The sequence below is a fragment of the Pinus tabuliformis genome, chromosome 5_2 (genome assembly GCF_031772625.1).
Source record: "Pinus tabuliformis cultivar Carrire ecotype Pingquan chromosome 5_2, CPIR1, whole genome shotgun sequence".
Taxonomy (NCBI): Eukaryota; Viridiplantae; Streptophyta; class Pinopsida; order Pinales; family Pinaceae; genus Pinus; species Pinus tabuliformis.
In genome coordinates this window covers 649,756,395-649,775,952 of record NC_142306.1, presented here as the reverse complement: position 1 = coordinate 649,775,952, position 19,558 = coordinate 649,756,395, and positions in this window count along the sequence as shown.

The following is a 19,558-nucleotide window of genomic DNA, read 5'->3' as shown; positions in this document are numbered from 1 at the left end:
CCAAAGGTGAGCCATTTCTACATTTTTGGTTGTCCAATTTACATCCATGTACCCATATAAAGGAGGACCAAGTTGGATCCCTCCAGCAAGAATATTTTATTTTTGAGATAAAATGAGACATCAAAAACGTATAGGGTCTATACTCCATAGGAGAGGAAGATAATAATGAGCACATATGTAAATTTGAGGAACAATTTACATCTAAAAAGTCACATGAACCCATTCCAATGATAAAATATGAGGAGAAGGAGGCTCCAAAGGTTGTACCAAGCTCACCAAAGCAATCAACAACTTCTTGTTTAGGATGACAACCTTTAAGTGAGAAGGGTGTTATCACTCAGGTTGTCCCCCAGGTCGGAGTAAAGGGATACGGCTGAGGTAACCACAAACCAACTTTGGACTGCAGGTTCTAGCCCACTTGCAGTTAGAGAGGGCTCTCTCTTTATGATTTAGCTTTGTTGATGATGATTTTAGGCTAGCTATTGAGTTTAGGGATTTTTGTTTGTGTTTTGTTTTTGTTTTGGTGGGAAAATTGATGTTTTCAGATAAAGAGGCAAGTATAGTGTGAAAGTTTCAAACCATTGGGCATGGAGTCAAGGAAGTAAGACTGCTGGTGCGTTTTCTTGGTCACAAGAGGAATAAGGAGCAAGGTAGCTGCACATGGGACAATTTTCCAAATTTAAAGGATGGAAAGAATGCTAAGGAAGGAGAGGCAATTAAGAATCTCTCAGTTAGCTTAACAGAGGAAAGTGGATGATCTCTATCTAAGGGCAGTAAAGAATCCTTAGATAACTGCCAAACACATGTGAATAAGAGTAAATATGAGCCACAAGGAATTCATATTCATGTCCAGTTCATTTCAGATGAAAAAACATAAAGAAATAGCAGAAACTGAGCCTAGAGTGCAGTTAAACAAGTTCTAAGCTAATCTTTATTTTTGCTATTTGGATGGTGAAAAATGAAAACAGAGGTAAGAGGCACTTATTGATTCGTGTTGCAGCACAAGAATTCCATCATTCAGTCTCTAGAGACTAGTAACAACAGATCAGGCAGTCATTCTTCCAATCTCTTCAGCAATCTTTGATTAAATAAAAACATCAGACATACAGTGCGAGTCTCTAATGAAAAGTTATCAATCAACCAACCCTTGAAACAATACAGAGGGTGGTATATATAGGGATGATTCTCCAAAATTGTTTATTACAGCTGTGACCTAAATAGGTCTGAAAGTAAATGATTACTTTAACCTAAACTTATAAATGCAAAAATATCTATGAGCTGCATTGAGGGCAGCCGTATCAGAATTGAATCAATGCGTTGTCCTCGGTGGCTTGGTGCAGTGCTTCTGTAATAATTGCGCATGGACTTCTGCTCTATTGTAGTTCAGTGGTTTTAAGTGCTTTAACTGTGATTTGAGAGCTGGGATGGGCTTACACCTCCTTACTTGACTCTGCTGGAGGCCAATCAATGCTGAGCTGCCTTGGGAACTGAAGATTTCCATTAAAAAATTAACTGATACTCTTTGTCGCTTCATCTCTCCTCTGATACTCTTTTACAAATGAATTGGGCTGGTCTCTCTCTCGCTGCGAGTCAAATCAAAACTTAATGGCCACTGTTCGGCCCTCTGTTTTCTTTTAGAATTGTCTTTTGTTCATCTTTGCATGCCTCGCGAAGAAAAACGGGTCATTCGGTGCCTTTTGGGCTTGTTGGGGGCTGCGCAATGAGGGATTTTCCATTTCGGCCCTTTTCCCATAGCCATGCGCGATTAGCGCTAGGCGCTAATCGCGCATGAAAAACTGCCTCGGAATTTGAATCCGGGCCTCCTAAGCACGATTTTCGCCTTTCGCCTCAAAAATTGATGATGACGTCAGCAGGGTGGGACCATGGTACGGCGGATGACGTGGCAGGGTGATGTCAGCAGGGTGACGTCAACATGTACGATCAATGACGTGGAAAGGGTGACTCAGCAGGAGGCCAATGTTGTGCAGGTGATGTGGCACGGTGACTCAGCAAGTACGTGGAACCGGACAGGCGACATGGGGTGCGCGTACAGAGGGCGGAAAGCGGTTTCATCAGACCGCTTTCTGTATGGGGGCGATATCCGTCAGAGCCCTTCCGATGCAATAGGAAGTGGACAAGTGTCTTTGGGTACGGCGGAAAAACTGCTTCGCTATCAGAAGCTAACGACCGAGTAACGGGGTGCCTCCGAAAACGCCGAGAGCCGTCGGATGGGGAGGGCCCGATCCGACGGTGGACGGAGCGTGGAGCTGGTGGGAGAATAATGGACGGGCGCGCGAATATGAGAATCTTCATACGGCGCAGCGAGGGGGTTTAGAACCTAGGAAATGTGGGTTATGGGGTTGTTTAATGAGCGGGGTTAATGTTTTATTCACACAACTTTAGGTTAAGGGCGGAAAAGAGGGTTTTCAGGGCTAGGGTTAGGGAAAAGGTTGTTAGCATGACCAGGTGTCACACTAAATCCTGTTAGGATGCGGATGGGTTCATGATAGTCCCAGGTGGACTATTATGTCCCAGAACTGATAAATACATAGTTATAGTGCTTAGAGGACAGGGTATGTATATAGGGGAGTTATTTAGTATAGATTTAGTAGGGGAGGGGGAAATAGATAGGGGGCTATATAATATAGTCAGGAGTTAATATGGAGATGATGAGAAAGCGCTAAGGTAAGGAACCTTAGGCCATTTTGGGGGAATAGGACTTTGTAATAGAAGAATGGAAATCCTTGAGTAAAGCAGATCTTCCCCAAGGACAATGATGTGGAAAATGATTACTAAGAGGCATCAAGCAGATCTTGACCTCTTTGGGGAAACTAGTGAGTGATTTGGGGAATAAGAATGAAAAAAGGGGAGTTAGTTATGTCCAGCTTGACTTCCTCCAGATGAAAACTGCATCATGGCTGTGATCTAAAAAGATATAACACTTAGAAACACAAAATTGATCATGAATCATCATTCTGCAACCTCAAAAACTACCTACCCAGCCTACCATCCTTACATTTTTTCTTCTCTTTGGTTTGGGTGCACTTAGACTTGCAGACCCAGCTTTACAAATTTTTTCTTTTTTCTATTATCCTATCTAAGTCTACACTTATTTCTGCCAAGGGCCCAGATTAAGAAGTTGGGCTCCTTTGATTCTCTACCTATCTACAAATCTGCCAAGATTAAACTGTTTGGACAAATATCATTCTCTATATTCTAAAACAGGAAATTGAAACCTAGGGAGACCAAGGTTAAGCTGTTTGGCCCTCCCTTTTATAGGACAAAAATGGTTGAGTCATCAAAATTGGAATTCAGAAGTGGCATTTGGATTGGCACACTTTCACAGTGTCTTCTTTAACCTCTTTTTGGAAATATGGAACACTACAGCATGCAAAGTATGACATATTTGGCATGTAAAAATGTCAATCATGAAAAATGAACACCTGTCGCAACAGGAGGCTAACAAAGGGGACATTAGCCCCTTCAAGTTATGTTAGGGACCTCTATGGTTCACATAATCATTGAGGGATGCACAACATTTTTGTCCATATAGGATCATTCTATTATTTTTCATCCCTATCGATTCTTTTAGAGTGGAAAAAATAGAGGAATCAAGTTACAAGGCCATTTTTACTGGCAAGTCCCAATTTGGCAAGGTTTGAAACCTTGTGAAGGACGTTTGAGGCACTAAATGAGGTTTTTGGGGGTCCAAAAAATATCACTTGTACCATACCCCCTAGTTTTTTTTAATGCTCAAAGACCTTTCCAAGGATTCAAGAAAGACGTCAAATGTACTCTATATGCAAAAGTTATGCCACCCAAAAGTTGACCTTCTTATTTTTTCCACCATGATTTGAGTGGATTCCACGTTAGCCCCAATAATGGAAAGGGGTTGGCTAAACACTATGAAGAGGACCCTAAAATCGTCAAATTTTTAACTCTAGTAGAGAGTTTGAGTCAAACTTAACCTCTAGTTGGCTATCACAATATGTTATAACTCAACCACTAGGAGGAAAAGGGGTTCCATTATATTCGAGTACATTTTGTTCCATAGTAGAGAACAATAGCTAGGATTGGATAAAGAGAGAGAGAAAAAAAATAGAGGGTCTGTGTGATATATAGTATCCCATGGGCCATAGATCTTGAAAAATTCCATAGAGAGTTCCTTCTCCTTTGTATTTGCATTATTTCCATTTAGAGAAATAGAGCAAAATAGCCTCACCTTCCAACTGGGTTTTCTCCTACAAGGGTTTTCTAGATCATATCTTGGTGTTCACTTATGATTGGTGTGCACTTATATTTCACTGTTATATTTTTCACATTTTATATATTTCATGCATAAACAACAAAAACATTAATAATAGATATATAACCTAAAGGGATTAACCCTTCATAGTATAGATTTCAGTTTATTTTAATAGTTCTATTGTGATGAATTATCAATCAAATATCCATTATAGTTTACTTATCAATGTTAGAGCTCCTAGGAACACATTTAAGGAGACAGGGCATCTGAAGAATTTTCCTACTTAAATGGCATTGATGAGCAGCATCATTGATTTTCAACCCTCTAGTTTTTAAGAGGTCTCATACTGCCAAGTATGACAAGATGCCATGGTGCATGAGTACACCTCCATCATGAAGAATTATTTTTAGAACATAGTGCCAAGGCTAAATGGAAAATCAATTGTGAGTTCCAAGTGGATCTACAAGATCAAGCATGTCTCGAAGGGAAACATTTAGAAGTTCAAAGTGAGGATTATGACAGGAGGGTTCTCCTAGAAAGAAGGAGGATAATTTTTCTCCAATCACTAAGTACACTTCCATTAGATTTATTATGTATATTGCCTCAATCATGAAATGGAGGACACATTGGATGTGAATACATCTTTCCTTAATGGAATCATTGAGGAAGAAGTGTACATAGAGCAACCTCAAGGCTTTGAGGTACATGGGAAGGAGTCTCATGTTTGAAATCTTAAGAAAGCCTTGTACGAACTCAAGGAGGTGCCAAAATCATGGTATTCCTAGATCAATGGATAGTCATTAAGCATCTGCTTTTGGTGAAGGAGAGCCTAACTTATATTATATATTTTTTGGAACCAATCTACTTATTTTGGTACCATATGTGGATGGTTTTTTTCTAACAAGTGCACAAAATATCATCGCATAGTGCAAAGAAGATATGACAACTAAGTTTGAGATGAAATACATCAACATGATACTTTACTTCTTTAGTTTGGAGGTTTGGAATATACATGAGGATATTTTCCTTGGATAGGGTAAGTATGCAATTGAAATCATGAAGATATTTTATATGAAGGACTACAAACCTATGGCCACACCCATGATCACCAATTTGAAGAAGGTGACAACTTCATATTCAAAGTTGGTGGATCTCATGTTGTATAAACAACTAAGAGTTTCCTTGATGTATTTGGTCAACGTCAAACCAAATATATGTTTTGCAGTGAACACCTTCAATCAATTCTTGGTGAAGTAAAGGCAGGAGCATTGGGTAGAAGCAAAACATGTGCTCAAGTATTTGAGTGGCAGAATAGAGTATGGTCTAAGATATCTTGGAGATGGTGAAATGAAGTTACAAGGATGTACAAACTCAAATTGGGTAGGAAGTGCAACAAATGGGTAGAACACCTCAATGTGTTGCTTTAGTTCTAGATCAACAGTGATCCCTAGGTCAATAGGAAGCATAATTTTATGGAACTTAGCTTAGAAAAGGTAGAGCATATGGTAACGAGTAATAGTTGAAAGGCCCTTTGGCTTCGCAAGTTTATTGCAAGCTTATTTGATCAGGAGTTGAATCCCACGACAATTTATCTGATAATCAGACTTGTATCAAACTCTTTGAGAATCTAATGTTTCATGGAAAGTCCAAGCACATAGAGATCATATATAAATTCATTCAAGACCAAATTCAAGAAGTAGCAATGAAGCTCCAATATATTCCCACTGATTAGCAAGTAGTTGATATTTTAACCAAGCACTTAGCAAAAGGAAAGTTTGAAGAATTTAGATACGAACTTAGAATAATGCAAATTTTGTTCCTTATTAAAAGGGAGTCTTAAGAAATATCGTTCAACCAAAATATTCTTGCATGAGTTAGGTGTGAATGTGCAACAAATAGTTCGAAATAACTTCTAGTGACCACCTAATAAAAATAGAAAACAATACATCTCGTAATTTCACTTAAATAAATGCAAATGAAAGTCAAATTTCCTATATTTTCATAAGCTTAGAAATGTAAATGAAATATTCTAGAGATTCTAGAATATTAGAGAGTTAGATTTGTTTTAATAAGGTGGTTGTTAGGATTAATGTGATTATTTTTTAATATTTGAGAGATTAGATGCTAATATTGCTAGGATTGAAGAGATCAGTTATCCCTCTCAAAGCAGAAATAGGACAAGACGAGAGAAATTGATATAAACATTTTTGTACACCATGAAAAATAAAGAGATAAAGAGAAATAGATTGAGAAAATTCAGAGCACATGAGAGGATACGAGATCGAGAAGTAGGCCAGAGCAAACACATTCTCAATTGTCCAATAGAAAAATTCATCTCATTAAGTGCAGATCTGATTTTTTATGTATATAATACAACTACTAGTTTGACAACTTGTGGAGGTTTCCTTGTAAGCTTGGAATATTTAAATGAAAAGCTAATTTGAGGGTGAAATTATTGGTGTATCATGTTTAGGCTATGTTGTCCATTTTTAGTTATATGTGCAATTGGTGCATGTTAAAAAATATTTATTTATGTGATTAAATAAGTTCATATATGATTTATTTAATCAAGAGAAACATAGGACAATAGTGATCTAAAACTTAAAAATTTACATGAGAATATGGGCAAAGATTGCATGAATACCAAATGTCATTAGTGGGTATGTATAGAGGGGAATTCAAAAACAATGTACCATTTTATCTATAGGAAACTTTCAACCAAAGAATTCTTCATACACATAAATACTCGATATGCCAACTTCATTTTATTAGAGATGATGCTCTAGGCACAACGGATGTTGGAATCTATTGTTTTGTATAGTGATTATTCTAAAGGGAAAGCATCTAAGAGGATGTCATTATGAAGTGAAAGATGTTAAAAGCAAATTGGATTCACATTACAATCTATTGCTTCATGCAATGATTATTCTAAGTGAGCATAGTCAAAGAAAATGAGGCGAAGAGTATGTTCAACAAAGGATGTGGAATGGTGTTTGGTGCATAAGTGATGTGCACCAGTGTTGCAGCAAGGATGCTGCAACTCCTGGGGCTACCAACTTTACTTTATCAACCCAGGGTTCATACAAACTTGGAGGTGACAATGTTGTATACACAAGCAAATGTGATGGGTCCGCTCTTTGTCACTGCTAAACTGGCGATAGACCACTATGGTTTTTCAAACTAGTATTCTATTGATTCAGAAGAAGCTTGATTACCAATGAGAAAAAGGGAAATTTACACTAAAGTCATAATGCTTAAACACACCATTCATCTAACTACTGATAAGAGGCTTTGCTTTAAACTAATTCTAACTTAACATGTGTGTAACCCTACTTTCCTAGGCATGCAATCTGAAATAACCAAACATTCTATTATTGTGCATGTAAATGAACACAATCACTCTTTTTTCCTTTTTGGATTTTTTGTGTACAAATGTGAATGCTAATTTCTCTTGGTGTTGTGGCAGGCGGATTAGGGATGATGGTGAATGGTCAGATGGCTTGGGAGGCAAGTAGGGGTCTTCTCCTATCTTCCTAGATGTTTTTTCCACAATTCGGCCTCAAAACAAGCCACTACAGGTTGACCTACAAGATGCCTAATGCCTCCTACAGGATGTCCTAATGCTCCTACAAGATCCCCTGTATTCCAACAGGATCTAGCTAAGAGAAAGAGGATGGATTTGGAAGGTGGTGTAGGGATTAGGGAAGGTGAATGGTGGGAGAAATGAGGCAAGGGAGTGGCTAGGACTCCTTCAAAGCTCAAAACAAAGTTTGTGAGATGGTTGGATTTGCTCAACAAGCTTGGAGAAATGTTCTTATGGAATGATGAATTTGGTGAGGGATTTAGTTAAAAAAAAAGTGATGACCATGGATGGATGAGTATAGGATGGGGTTGTTGGTCACGAAATCTCTTTGCACTATTGGAACTCCTGCACTTCATCAATCACTGACATTTATCCATGAATCATGTTAAACTATAAATATTTTCAATTAACTAAAGAAAAACATAATTTCATTATCTAGTTGCCTACTTCATGCATGGGAAAACTTGCAGAATTATGTGAAACCTTTATGAGATCTACTATAAGGCTAAAGATATCAGAAATGACAATTAAATCCTATCCTTGAAAACTAGTAAAAAGCTATCCTAAGTATCAGAAAACCCTAAATTCCATGAGAAATCAGAATTCTGTCTTTTTGGGGCTGCATAGGAGTTCTTTGCTCAAATCATGGTCCCTGAAGAGGGGAGTGAGGCCAAATCCACCTACTAATAGCTTTTTGATATTCCTTTATCTTACTAAGCTATTGCTAAATCAATGCACAAATGGAAGCAAACTAATCAAATCCACAACTACTTGCAATGAAATAATGCTAAAGACAATTCAACCATTAATCTATGAAATCAACTAAGCATACAAATACAAGAAGAGGAGCCTTTGCTACTAGGGTTGGGCCCTAACCCAAGAGCTTCAGCCCTCTAAGTCAACTCAGTGCTGGATCAAGTAAATGCTCATTCTCATTATCATATCAGAAAATTACATAACAATGTCTTCCACAAGTCTTGAACTTGAAAAATTCTTAGTGTTTTTACATCAAAAATTCGAATCGTAAAGAGGCTCTAGACCTCCTTATTTATACAACTAAAGTCTCAAACAAATTCCTTAAATCTCGGGAGGCTCGTCCCCCAAACTCAAGATGAACTGGCTCTCTAACTATCACTGGCTCGGGTACCTTTTGATCTTCATGACTAGGCTGCTTTCAACTCCGAGCCAGTGTTATTTGATGGAGGAATATTCAAATGAGTGAGGAGTAAATGAGGAGGATATATCTCCTACAATGTCTCATCCTTGTCTCATTCAATTTCTTGCCCTTAATTAGCCAAAATTTCCATGATTTTCTCTCAAAAACCTGCAACCAATGCACATTACTCCACTAGGCATAACATCTCACTTTTACTCATCTCATTAAGAAAAATATAATCAAAATATGTAAGGAATTATGAGAAGAGTTTATTTAAATAAGCTTGGAGGTGTATTAAGGTCCATATAGTTACCCAATGATGAGGCTCATCATCACCCCTTAGTGAAAGTGTTGCTCATCCTCTGAGCAACTCAATCTATATCCATGTCCTTCATTGCTCTAGTGGCTTCCCTAACATCCCATGCTTCTACTGTAGTTTCCTCTTCCTATGAATAGAATCTTGTCTTCCTCTCTATCTCCTCCCACTACTTTCTTTCTTCCTCTTCCTTCCTTCCTTCCAACATTCCTAAGAGAAGTGGTGGACTGAGCCTCAAGCCAATCCAATTTACTTTGAGTCTTTGGAGAACTTGCTTGTACATGGGTGTTTTGTTTAGTGCCTCTCTCATTCTCTGAGGAGAATAGTACTCTCTGATTTTCAGGATGTAGGGAAAAGAGTTCCATCTCCTTTGGTAGGCTTGCATTTTGTCATCCCCTAAAAACTTGAACATGTCCTCAAAGTGTGTGACTGCTTTCTCTTGGGTAGCAAGGTACCTAGGTGCAAGCTTAGGGTCATTTGCAATCAGGTTGTGGGTGTTGATGACAGCTATTGGATTTGATTGCTCAACTCTTATCATGAGGGATTTTGTCTCTTCTCTTGCCATTACTTTCTTCATCTCTACAGCTCTTTCCTCCTCATGATTCATTCATGATGCCAGGGCCATCAATTGCAAGTCCCCTAGTTTTGAATTTTGGGTCCCACACATTTGGATCTATCAAGGCCAAGTTGTGTAGGTAAAACTAAGACATTTTTGCTCTATCCTCCAAGGTGCTTTGATCACAGAGCTCCATGAATTGTCTATAGTCTTGGAAGGACATAGTGCCCCTCTGTGTTCAAGTCGTAATTTGGAACTGTAGCCACTGTTCCTTAAGATACAATGCATAGGACTTTGTTAGCATCCTGCACTAGATTTCTTCTAAGGATAAACTGGCCACGGATGCCAATTGACTCTCTCTATCTTGTAATTATCCCCTTAGCCATGCATTCTCTACTTCCAACTGAGATTTCATCATTGCCTCTCTATCCCTTATGCTGCTCAGTTCTATGCCCATCTCCTTTACTTTCTCTTCCATGTGGCCTATATCTTCCACTCATTTACATTTGGCAATTTGCATCCACCTATGTGTTCTTTCCCTTTCTTTTTCAAGCTCAAAGAATGAGGGGATGGAAAATTTCTGTGGAATGACCCTACCCCTTCAATGAACCTATAGTAAGAGTCAAGGTTGGGTTGAGGACTAGGTTCCCTCAGTTCTCGATCTTCCTTCTCTGTTTCTTGCGAATGATCCCTTCTTGGTCCATTTTCTGAGTTTTCTGTAGGTTTAGCAGAGTTTCCTATAGGATGGCCTCTGCCTCCTATAGGTCCTTCTGTGTCTCCTATAGAGGACCTTTTCCTTTGTATGAGGCAGACTTGGTGAGAGGCCTCCTAACATAAGTGATGGGATATTTGGGAGAGGCTTGTCCCGATGATCCTTCTCCTTGATTTTTCACAAAAGGAGCTATATTTTCTTGCTGCTTTGGTGAGTCTTCAATGACAATAGGAAATTTGGTGAGTGTTTGAGATTTTCCTTGCCTGGTCCTTGTACTTTTTCTTGTCCTAAAGTACAATGGGGTTTGTCTCTGTCTCTTCCCTTTTTAATTGATAGGTGTACTTAGGGCAGTAAGAGCCGCTACTTCATCTTTCTCAGTGGGTTCTAAAGATACCCTTGGTGATTCTTCCCCCATTTTTCCTTGTACTATAGACCTTTGTTCTTCCTTTCCCTTTGTTTCCTCGTTTCCATTCTCCTTCTCATCCTTTTCTTTCTCTTCTTATTCTTCCTCCAGTTCCTTACTTTGTTCATTAGTTACTTCTTTTTCATCTTCTTTTGTCTCTTCATCACTTTCCTCCTCCTTTTCTTCCTCTTTTTCCTCCTCTGTTTCCTCTTCATCCCTCTCACTAGTAGTGGGGCTTAGGTTTTGGAGGGCATCTTCTAGGATAAGTTTTATTAACCAATGATGGGCTAGCTATTGATGTTTTCCTTCCCACACCTTGATGCTCATGTCTATCACTGATTGAAAAAGAAATTAGGGTATGCTTAGTCTGTTTTGAGGTGTGTCTGCTCCAAACCTTGTTTCTTGGAGAAGCCTGAAATGGTATCCATATACCACACTATATCCTTCTTCACTTGATATATACTTAATGAGGTGGTAGCTAATTTCATTCCAAGGGTATGGCAGGCTTTGTCTCCTGACCCCATTTTTTTCTTCCATTGCCTCCTCTTCTTCCAAAAATAATTTCTTCTTTGCAAGTTGGTTATTACCCTTATCTTCCTTTCTCCAAGGAAACCCTAAAGGAAGTGTGGTGATTCTGCCTATGACTTCAGGGGTGATTTCTATTGAGAGGCCTTTCACCACAGTAGTGGCATGGGTCCTAGTTAGTGGTATGAGTGAGAGAGCAAAGTCTCTGGCCACCTCATCATCATATCCCCTCATTTTTTCAAAGAAACCCATCCAATTGTGCCTTGTGAAGATCTCTATTACAGGAGGGTGTTGATGAATTCTCACTGTGTTTGTGGGTTCCCTCTTATTAAATCCCCCTATCATTTTTCCTCTAATGTTTGTGGAGTCTTGTATGGGTCTAATTCCAAATTCCAATTTGTGAGATATTTTAAATGACAATTCTGTATATAATTCCCTTGGATTGTAATTTCCTTAACCAAATGAAAGGTTTTTATATATTTTTTTAACTTGTAAAATGTGGGAAGGTATAGCTCCTACCTCCTGGTTACTACCTGATGAATCCAACCTTTGATTTTTCTTCTCTAAATGCCCACTGCCAATCTTGTAGATGACTGCTCTATATCCTGTAGGTTCTCCTATAAGATCCTATAGGTTTTCCTATAGGATCCTGTAGGTGCTCCTGCGCTGAAAAATTGCTCACTATATTTCCTGTAGACACTGCTTCAAGAGCTGAAAGCAACCTTGCTTCGATGTATCCTTGAGATTGTGAATGCCTCCTATGCATGGGAATTAGTGTTTTATTTCCTCATATGGGTGATTGTGTGGGATGGTGTGCTGGCGACTGAAGTACGAGCACCCACTTTTGGACCGTTGGTCCCACTACCACTTCATCATTCCTCCTTACCTCGTAATCATCTCCCACTTCGGTCATTTGTAACTTAACCATTTTTTGCCTCATCTCCTCTTTCTCCCGATTTGACTGCTACCATGTGTGTAGTGAACTAACTGTATTCTCCTCATTGACTGGCCAAAGGTGGCCAAGTTAACTAGCCACCTTTGCTTATAAAACCAACTCTTACACAAATTTACATTTTTTATCATATTATGCTAACGAGAGAGCTTAAGAGAGATGAAATACCTATGGTAAGATGCCTTGATGGTGTTGCTTGTTGGATAATGATGTCCCTATTGTGTATTTGCTGCATATTTTTTATTTCTTTTATTGGCCTCCTTTGATGCTTTTTTCTTTGATGTGCAGGCATTGTAGGGTGATGCTGATGATCTTGTTGTTGTTGCTAAGCCCTGGAGGAGTTTCCTTGACAATAGGATCTTTATGTTGAAGATGACTGCAACCTGTGAAATTTCTTTTTATGGGACAGCTGCTACAGGATTTCCTACAAGAAACCTACAGGATGTCCTGTAGCTACCTCCCCCTTAAATTTTTATTCATTCCTTCACTTCTAGAGAATGAGGATTGTTTTCATGGGTAGAGAAGGGGTCTAGTGATTGGTAGGTGAGAGATATACCCTTCAGGTATTGTCCCCTTGTCCTCTACTCTTATCCTCTCTTTTTTTCTGAAAATTGTAATCTTTTTGAAACTGACTTATTGGATGAATGCAGGGGTAATCATGGTGGTGAGAGGCATGGTGATGAGGTGGTGAATTAAACATTTTATTTTTGACACAAGCAGGTCATCCCCTTACACCAGGGTCACTTTCCTTGGGATTCCCAAGCCACTATAATTCCTACAGGATCATCCTATAGGTTTTCAGGGAATCCTATAGGTTTATAGGGAATTGTGTAAAAAACACAGAACCCATGCAAACTAAGCTAGATGAGTTCATAAATGGAGGGAATGATGGGATGATCAAGGATATGGAATGGAGGAGTGAAAACATGAACCGTATAGGTCCTTATACTCCTCTCTTATTGCTTTGATCCCCCTCCTGCTGACCTGCAAACAACCTTTTCAAAGTTTTTCTTTTCTCTCTTTTCTTATATATTTTTTGTTTTTGTTTTTTTCTCTCTTTTCCTTTTTTTTAAAACAACTAGTCTGCCTCCATGAGGTTTTCATCCTAGCCACTTTCCTTGGGTACCTCAAAAGAGGTTTTCACCCAGATATCTTTTTATCTCTTTTTTCTTTTTTTTTGACACCATTGGGTTGCCTCAAGATGTTTTCAACCCAAAAGTGGGACTCCGGGTGCCTCATGGAGGTTTTCACCTGAGTCTCTTTATTTTTTTTCTCTTTTTTTTCCTTTTTCTTTTTTTTTCTTTTTTCTTTTTCAGTGACTTGATGGGGTAGAAGCTAAGACTTACTCCACTACCATCACTATCTTATTGATGCCATTGATGAATTCTTGCTTTTTAAGGGCTTCTTGTAGACCTTAAATATGTGCCCATTGACAAGTAAAGGAATAGCCTCTACATCAATGGTTCTTATCTGCATTGAAAAATTATCATGACATTTTCTATGACATAAGGCCCTAACCATACAGTTCTTAACTTTCCTTTAAAATCCTTGTATATGGAATCATACAACAAAGCCCAATCACCTTCTTGAAATTCTTTGTCCTTTATGTTCTTGTCATGCAAGATCTTCCTTTAAACTTGAATCACCTCTGTGTTCAGGAGGGCCTGCATTCTAAACTCATCTAACCCATTCAGCTGGAGAAATCTCTCTTTTTGTGCCTTGGTGAGATCTAGATCTATTTGTGATGTCATTCTTAAGGTGTTGTATTCAAATGCAATGGACAGCAGGGCCTTCTTCCCATATACCAACTCATAAGGAGTGAAGCCGATGGTGGTCTTCCAGGTGGTATTGTAGGCCCAAGTGGCCTCAACTAATCTATCTGCCCAGCCTTTTTTGCTTATGCTAATCACTTTGGTCATAATTCCCTCCAACTCTCTGTTGGTCACCTCCACTTGCCCATTAGCTTGTGGGTGGTAAAGAGTGGATGTTATATGCTTGATCTTGTGATGGATCAACAAATTTTCAATCATGTGAGATGTGAACTAGCTACCTTGATCAGTGACCAGTTCTCTAGGGTACCCAAACTTATAAAATACATTTCCCTTAAGAACTCAACCACTTTCTCCTATGTTTCTGCTTTTATGGCCTTTGCTTCAACCCAATTGGTTAAATAGTCAGTGCACATAATGATGTACTTGTTTTTCCTGTATGGAGGGTCAATGGGTCCAATGAAATCCATGCCCCACTTTTCAAATGGCTTGAAAGTCACTAGAGGTTGCAGAGGCATTTCATCCCTTGGGGTAGGTTTCCCCATCCTTTGGCATCGATCACACTAACTAGTATATCTCCTCACATTCTGGTGAAGAGTGGGATGATAATAACTAGCTTGTAGCACCTTGAATGTTGTCCTCTTGGCTACAAAGTGACCTCCACAAGGCCCATCATGACAGATCAGAAGGATGTCAAATAATTCCTCCTCCATGACACATCTTCTTAGAATTTGATCCGGGCCTAGTTTGAAGAGGTTTCCCCCAATCCAAGTGAATGGGGTGCTCTTCCTCATAATCTTGCTTTTCTCTTTGGAGGACAAGTTCGATGGAAACTGTGCAGACACCAAGTAGTTTTCTATGTTAGCAAACCATGGAGAGAGAACTGAAATGGTGAATAAGTGTTCATCTGGTAATTGATCATCAACCATTCCTTCCTCCCCTGCAGGCAAAGTTAATCTAGATAAAAAATTTGCAACAACATTCTCCTTGCCATGCTTATCAATAATAGTTAGATCAAACTGTTGTAATAAAAGTAACCATCTAATAATCCAAACATTCACATCAGGTTTATTCATCAAGTATTTAATTACAACATGGTCAGTATGTACAAATGTTTGGTAACTTGTAATGTAATGCCTAAATTTGTTCAATGAATGCACAATAGCTAGGAGCTCCTTTTCAGTCATTGTGTAGTTCAGTTTAGCTTTTGACAAATTCTTACTGATAAAGTAAATGGCATAAGGTAACTTGTCATCTATCTGGCCAAGATTTGCTCCTATGGCTCTGTGAGAGGCATCAGCATGTATATGGAAAGGAAGGGCCCAATTTAGGCCTCGAAGAATAGGTGCAGTGGTCAACTTGTCCTTCAGGGTGTCTAGGGCCCCTTGACAGTTTTTTGACCATAAAAAGTTTTGAGTCTTTGGCCAATAACCCAAATAAAGGAGAAGCTAAATTGATGAAGTCTCTTATAAATCTCTAATAGTATCCAACTAAACCTAGAAAACTTCTGACATCCATCTGTTTTTGTGGAGGTGGGACCCTTTGGATGATGGCTATCTTATTTGGGTCCACCTGCAGTCCTTTCTAGGATATTGAATGACCTAGAACAGTCCCTCCAGTCATCAAGAACTCACATTTTTTGGGACTAAGGGACAAGTTCACTTCAATGAATTTGTTTAACACCTTACCCAAGTTGGACAGAGCCTCCTGGAAATCACACCCATAGGGTGTACAATCATCCATATAAATCTCTACTGCATCATGGACTAGCTCAGCAAAGATACTTAGGACTTCCCTCTGGAAAGTGGCAGGGGCATTGCATAGGTCAAAAGGAAGGACCCTATAAGTGAAATTACCCCAAGGACAGGTGAAGGTGGTTTTATCTTGGTCTTCTGGGCTAATCTATATTTGATTTTACCCTCTGAACCCATCTAGGAAAGAGAAAAACTTCTTCCCTGCTAGGCCATCTAGCACTTGGTCAATTAAAGGTAGATGGAAATGGTCCTTATTTCTTGCTTTATTTAACTGTCTGTAATCAGAAAAAATCCTCCAATTCCCATTTTTATTTGGAACCAAAACCAAAGGAGAAACCCACTCATTGTTTGAGATTGGCTAAATGAATCCTGCATCTAGTAGCTTTTGCAGTTCTTCTTTGACTATATCCTTGAGAGCTAGATTCATTCTCATTTGGGATTATCGGATTGGTTTGCAACCTTCTTTGATATAAATATGGTGAGTACACACCGAGGGGTGCACTCCCTTCATTTCTTTGTAACTCCAAGCAAAGGCATCCATATGTTCCCTTAGCATGTTGCACAATTTTTCTTCTTGGTGTACAGAAAGAGAGGATTTGATTTTCAAAGTTATTTTAGGGCCAAATTATATGGTTTTGACATGGGTAGGGTTTGAATCATCTAAGCATAGAAGAATCTGATGGTTGCTTTTGGTTTCCTTTACTACTTCCTCTAAGGACAAGGTGCTTGGAGTTGGACTTTGGAGTATGTGTTCAATCAAATCATCTTCATCCGGTTGTCCTCCTCCCATTGTTGTTTCTAAGGTATAGAGTTGGGTTGAGTAGATTTCATCTTCTTCCTCCTCTTCTAGCCATAAAAGTAAGTCATGTTCTAGAGATGGCTGAGCAGGAGAGTACAACACTAACTGCTTGGAAAAATGCCCATTTTTTATAGTCATAATTCCAACCCTGCAGCTAATGTAGGCATCGGTAGTGGCTAACCAAGGCCTTCCAAGTATGAGAGGATAACCAGTAAGCTTGGCCTTAGGCTGGAGAACTAGGAAGTCTGCAGGGTACTCCCAAGAGTCAATGGAGACCATCACATCCTCAACAATCCCCTTAAGGGTTACTGTGGAATGGTTTGCAAGTTGCAAGACTGTTGTGGTCTTTCTTAATGAACCCTGGAGATTGATCTTGAGCATGGTGTCCTTAGTCATTACATTAATTGCAGCCCCAAGATCAATCAAAGTGAGTGGGACAATGGTGACATTGATGTGCACATCTACTACAGGGCTTCTAGGGTCCAAATATTTTGGGAAAATTAGCTTCCCCAGCATTAAGTCAGACAGCTTTCCAATGACATTAATGGTAGGGGTGTCTCTTTTTCACCTCCCTGGATGTTTGAAACAATTATCTTTAATCAACTTGTTGTAAATAGGTACATCCTTGATTGCTTGGAGAAGTGGAATTTTGACACATAGATTTTTCAATTCACCTAGAAGTTCATTCTCTTCTAGGGTAGGCTGGACTGGATGAGTTAATCTCTCAAGAAAGGGTGGTGGATTCACTCTAGGCATGCTTTCCTCTCTTTCCTCCTCACTCTCCCTAGGTGGAGGTGGAGGTTGGTTGTCTGGGAGTACTCTCCCGTATCTTAGGTTGATTTCCTGAATCTCCATAGCATAAGCAGGATAAGATGTCTCTCCATTGTACACTTGTTGTGCCTGTCTGTTGTTTGGGTTTAGATTTGGCTGGGTAGGCATTTGAGGTTTTTTAGGTGGTGCAGAGTGCAAAAGTTGTGGATGAGTAGGAGGTGAAGGCAATAATGCGGGAGCATTGTTGTATGGGGGCCTCCACCCCTGGGGTGGTGCATTCCATTGAGGTTGTGGTGAAGTATATGGCTGAAATGAGTCACTGGTCAACTGGGAATGGTATTGAGGTACAAAAGACCAAGTAGGAGGTGTAGACCAGGAGGGATGAGAAGGGGGGCCCCAAGAGGGAATGGATTTGTTCTGGTTAGGGTTTTAATATGCATGGGATGACCCTTGCATGCCCTGCTGGTATTGCCGAGGCCCATGACGTCTCCTTTGATTTATGTAGAAGAGTTGTTCAGTCACCCCTTCAGTTCCCTGATACATAGCTTTTAGTCCACGTAGAGAAGGTTACTTGTCTGTGGAGTGGTTTTCTTCACAGATCGTGCAGATTTCGATCAGGTTTAATGGACATTCATTCCTAGGGTGCCTCCTTGTGCATCTAGGGTAGAAGATGGCTAATTCTCTTTCTGCTTCCTCATGATTTCTCTTGATGTGCATAGTGTCCATCTGTAGGGCAAGGTTTTGCAGCATTTCACTCTTGAAATCTTCCAGCATATTTCCAATTTCACCTTTTATGGATGTGTTGGAAGAGGATGGGTTGGCCATTGGTTGACTACCCCTACCCTTTTTCCTAGATGCCCTAGAATGATTCCTAAAGACAATCTTGATGTCTTCATAGGGTAGCTGGTAGATGTCCACACCTACTAGCAGGTTTAGGGTATCCAGAAGATCTTCCCTTACTCCTCGAAGTAGGACTAGCTTCAGTGACTTAGGATCAAGTGTGCACCTAGCCCTTTTGTAGCTAAGATGGAATCTTTCTTCATATCCTCTAGGGATTCATCATGTCCTAAGGTCATCATAAAATTTCTTCCTTAGTGTCTTTGGACCTATAGTAGTCTCGATACTTATTGTTGAAGGCTTGTTGCATCTAAGCCCAGGTTGTGATGCTATCCCAAGGTAAACCCATGAACTAGTGCAAAGTTGTATCCTTGAGAGTGGATGGGAATAGTTTCAACTTCTTCTCATCAATGGTGTAATCATAAGTTCTTTATATGATAGAAAACTCAAATAGGCAAGTGGCTGGATCTTCTGAGGTCAGGCCATGGAAATGAGGAAGATCAGAGGAGCTTATGTCTAGTTTCTTTGATGGGAAAGGCACCCTCAATTATTACTCTATCTCCTCTGTCATTTCTATTTTCAGCCATTAGGTCAGTTGGAATGGGTTCTCCTTCTTCTTCTCCCCCTGTAGGCTCTTCAAAAATCTTTGGTTGTTCGCCCAAGGGGTCCTCTAATTCACAACTACCAAAGAAGAGGGAAGGTTGGTTGTTTGAAGTGGCAGGGGTATTTGGTAGAAATTTTCCTAAGTTGTCCCTATTCCTACGAGGCATGAAAGAAGTGTTTTTGCTTAGTTTTGTGCTTTTTTCTTCAAGCTTTGAAACTAATTGCAAAATTGAAATCACAAACTGAATGGAAACTAACTGCTTGAATGAAATCTCACTTGCAGAATGGAAAATAAAGCAAACTAACTTACAATTACTTTTACAGAAATGAAGCTAATAGCATAATGTTAGAGATAAGAAATGGAAGAAAGAAAGCAAAAATCACATCTTACTCGGACACCTCCCCGGAAATAGCCAAAAAGTGATGAGCACCAGTATTGCAGCAAGGATGTTGCAACACCTAGGGCCACCAACTTTACTTTATCAACCCAGGGTTCGTACAAACTTGGAGGTGACAGTGTTATATACACAAGAGGATGCGATGGGCCCACTCTTTGTCACTACTAAGCTGGTGATA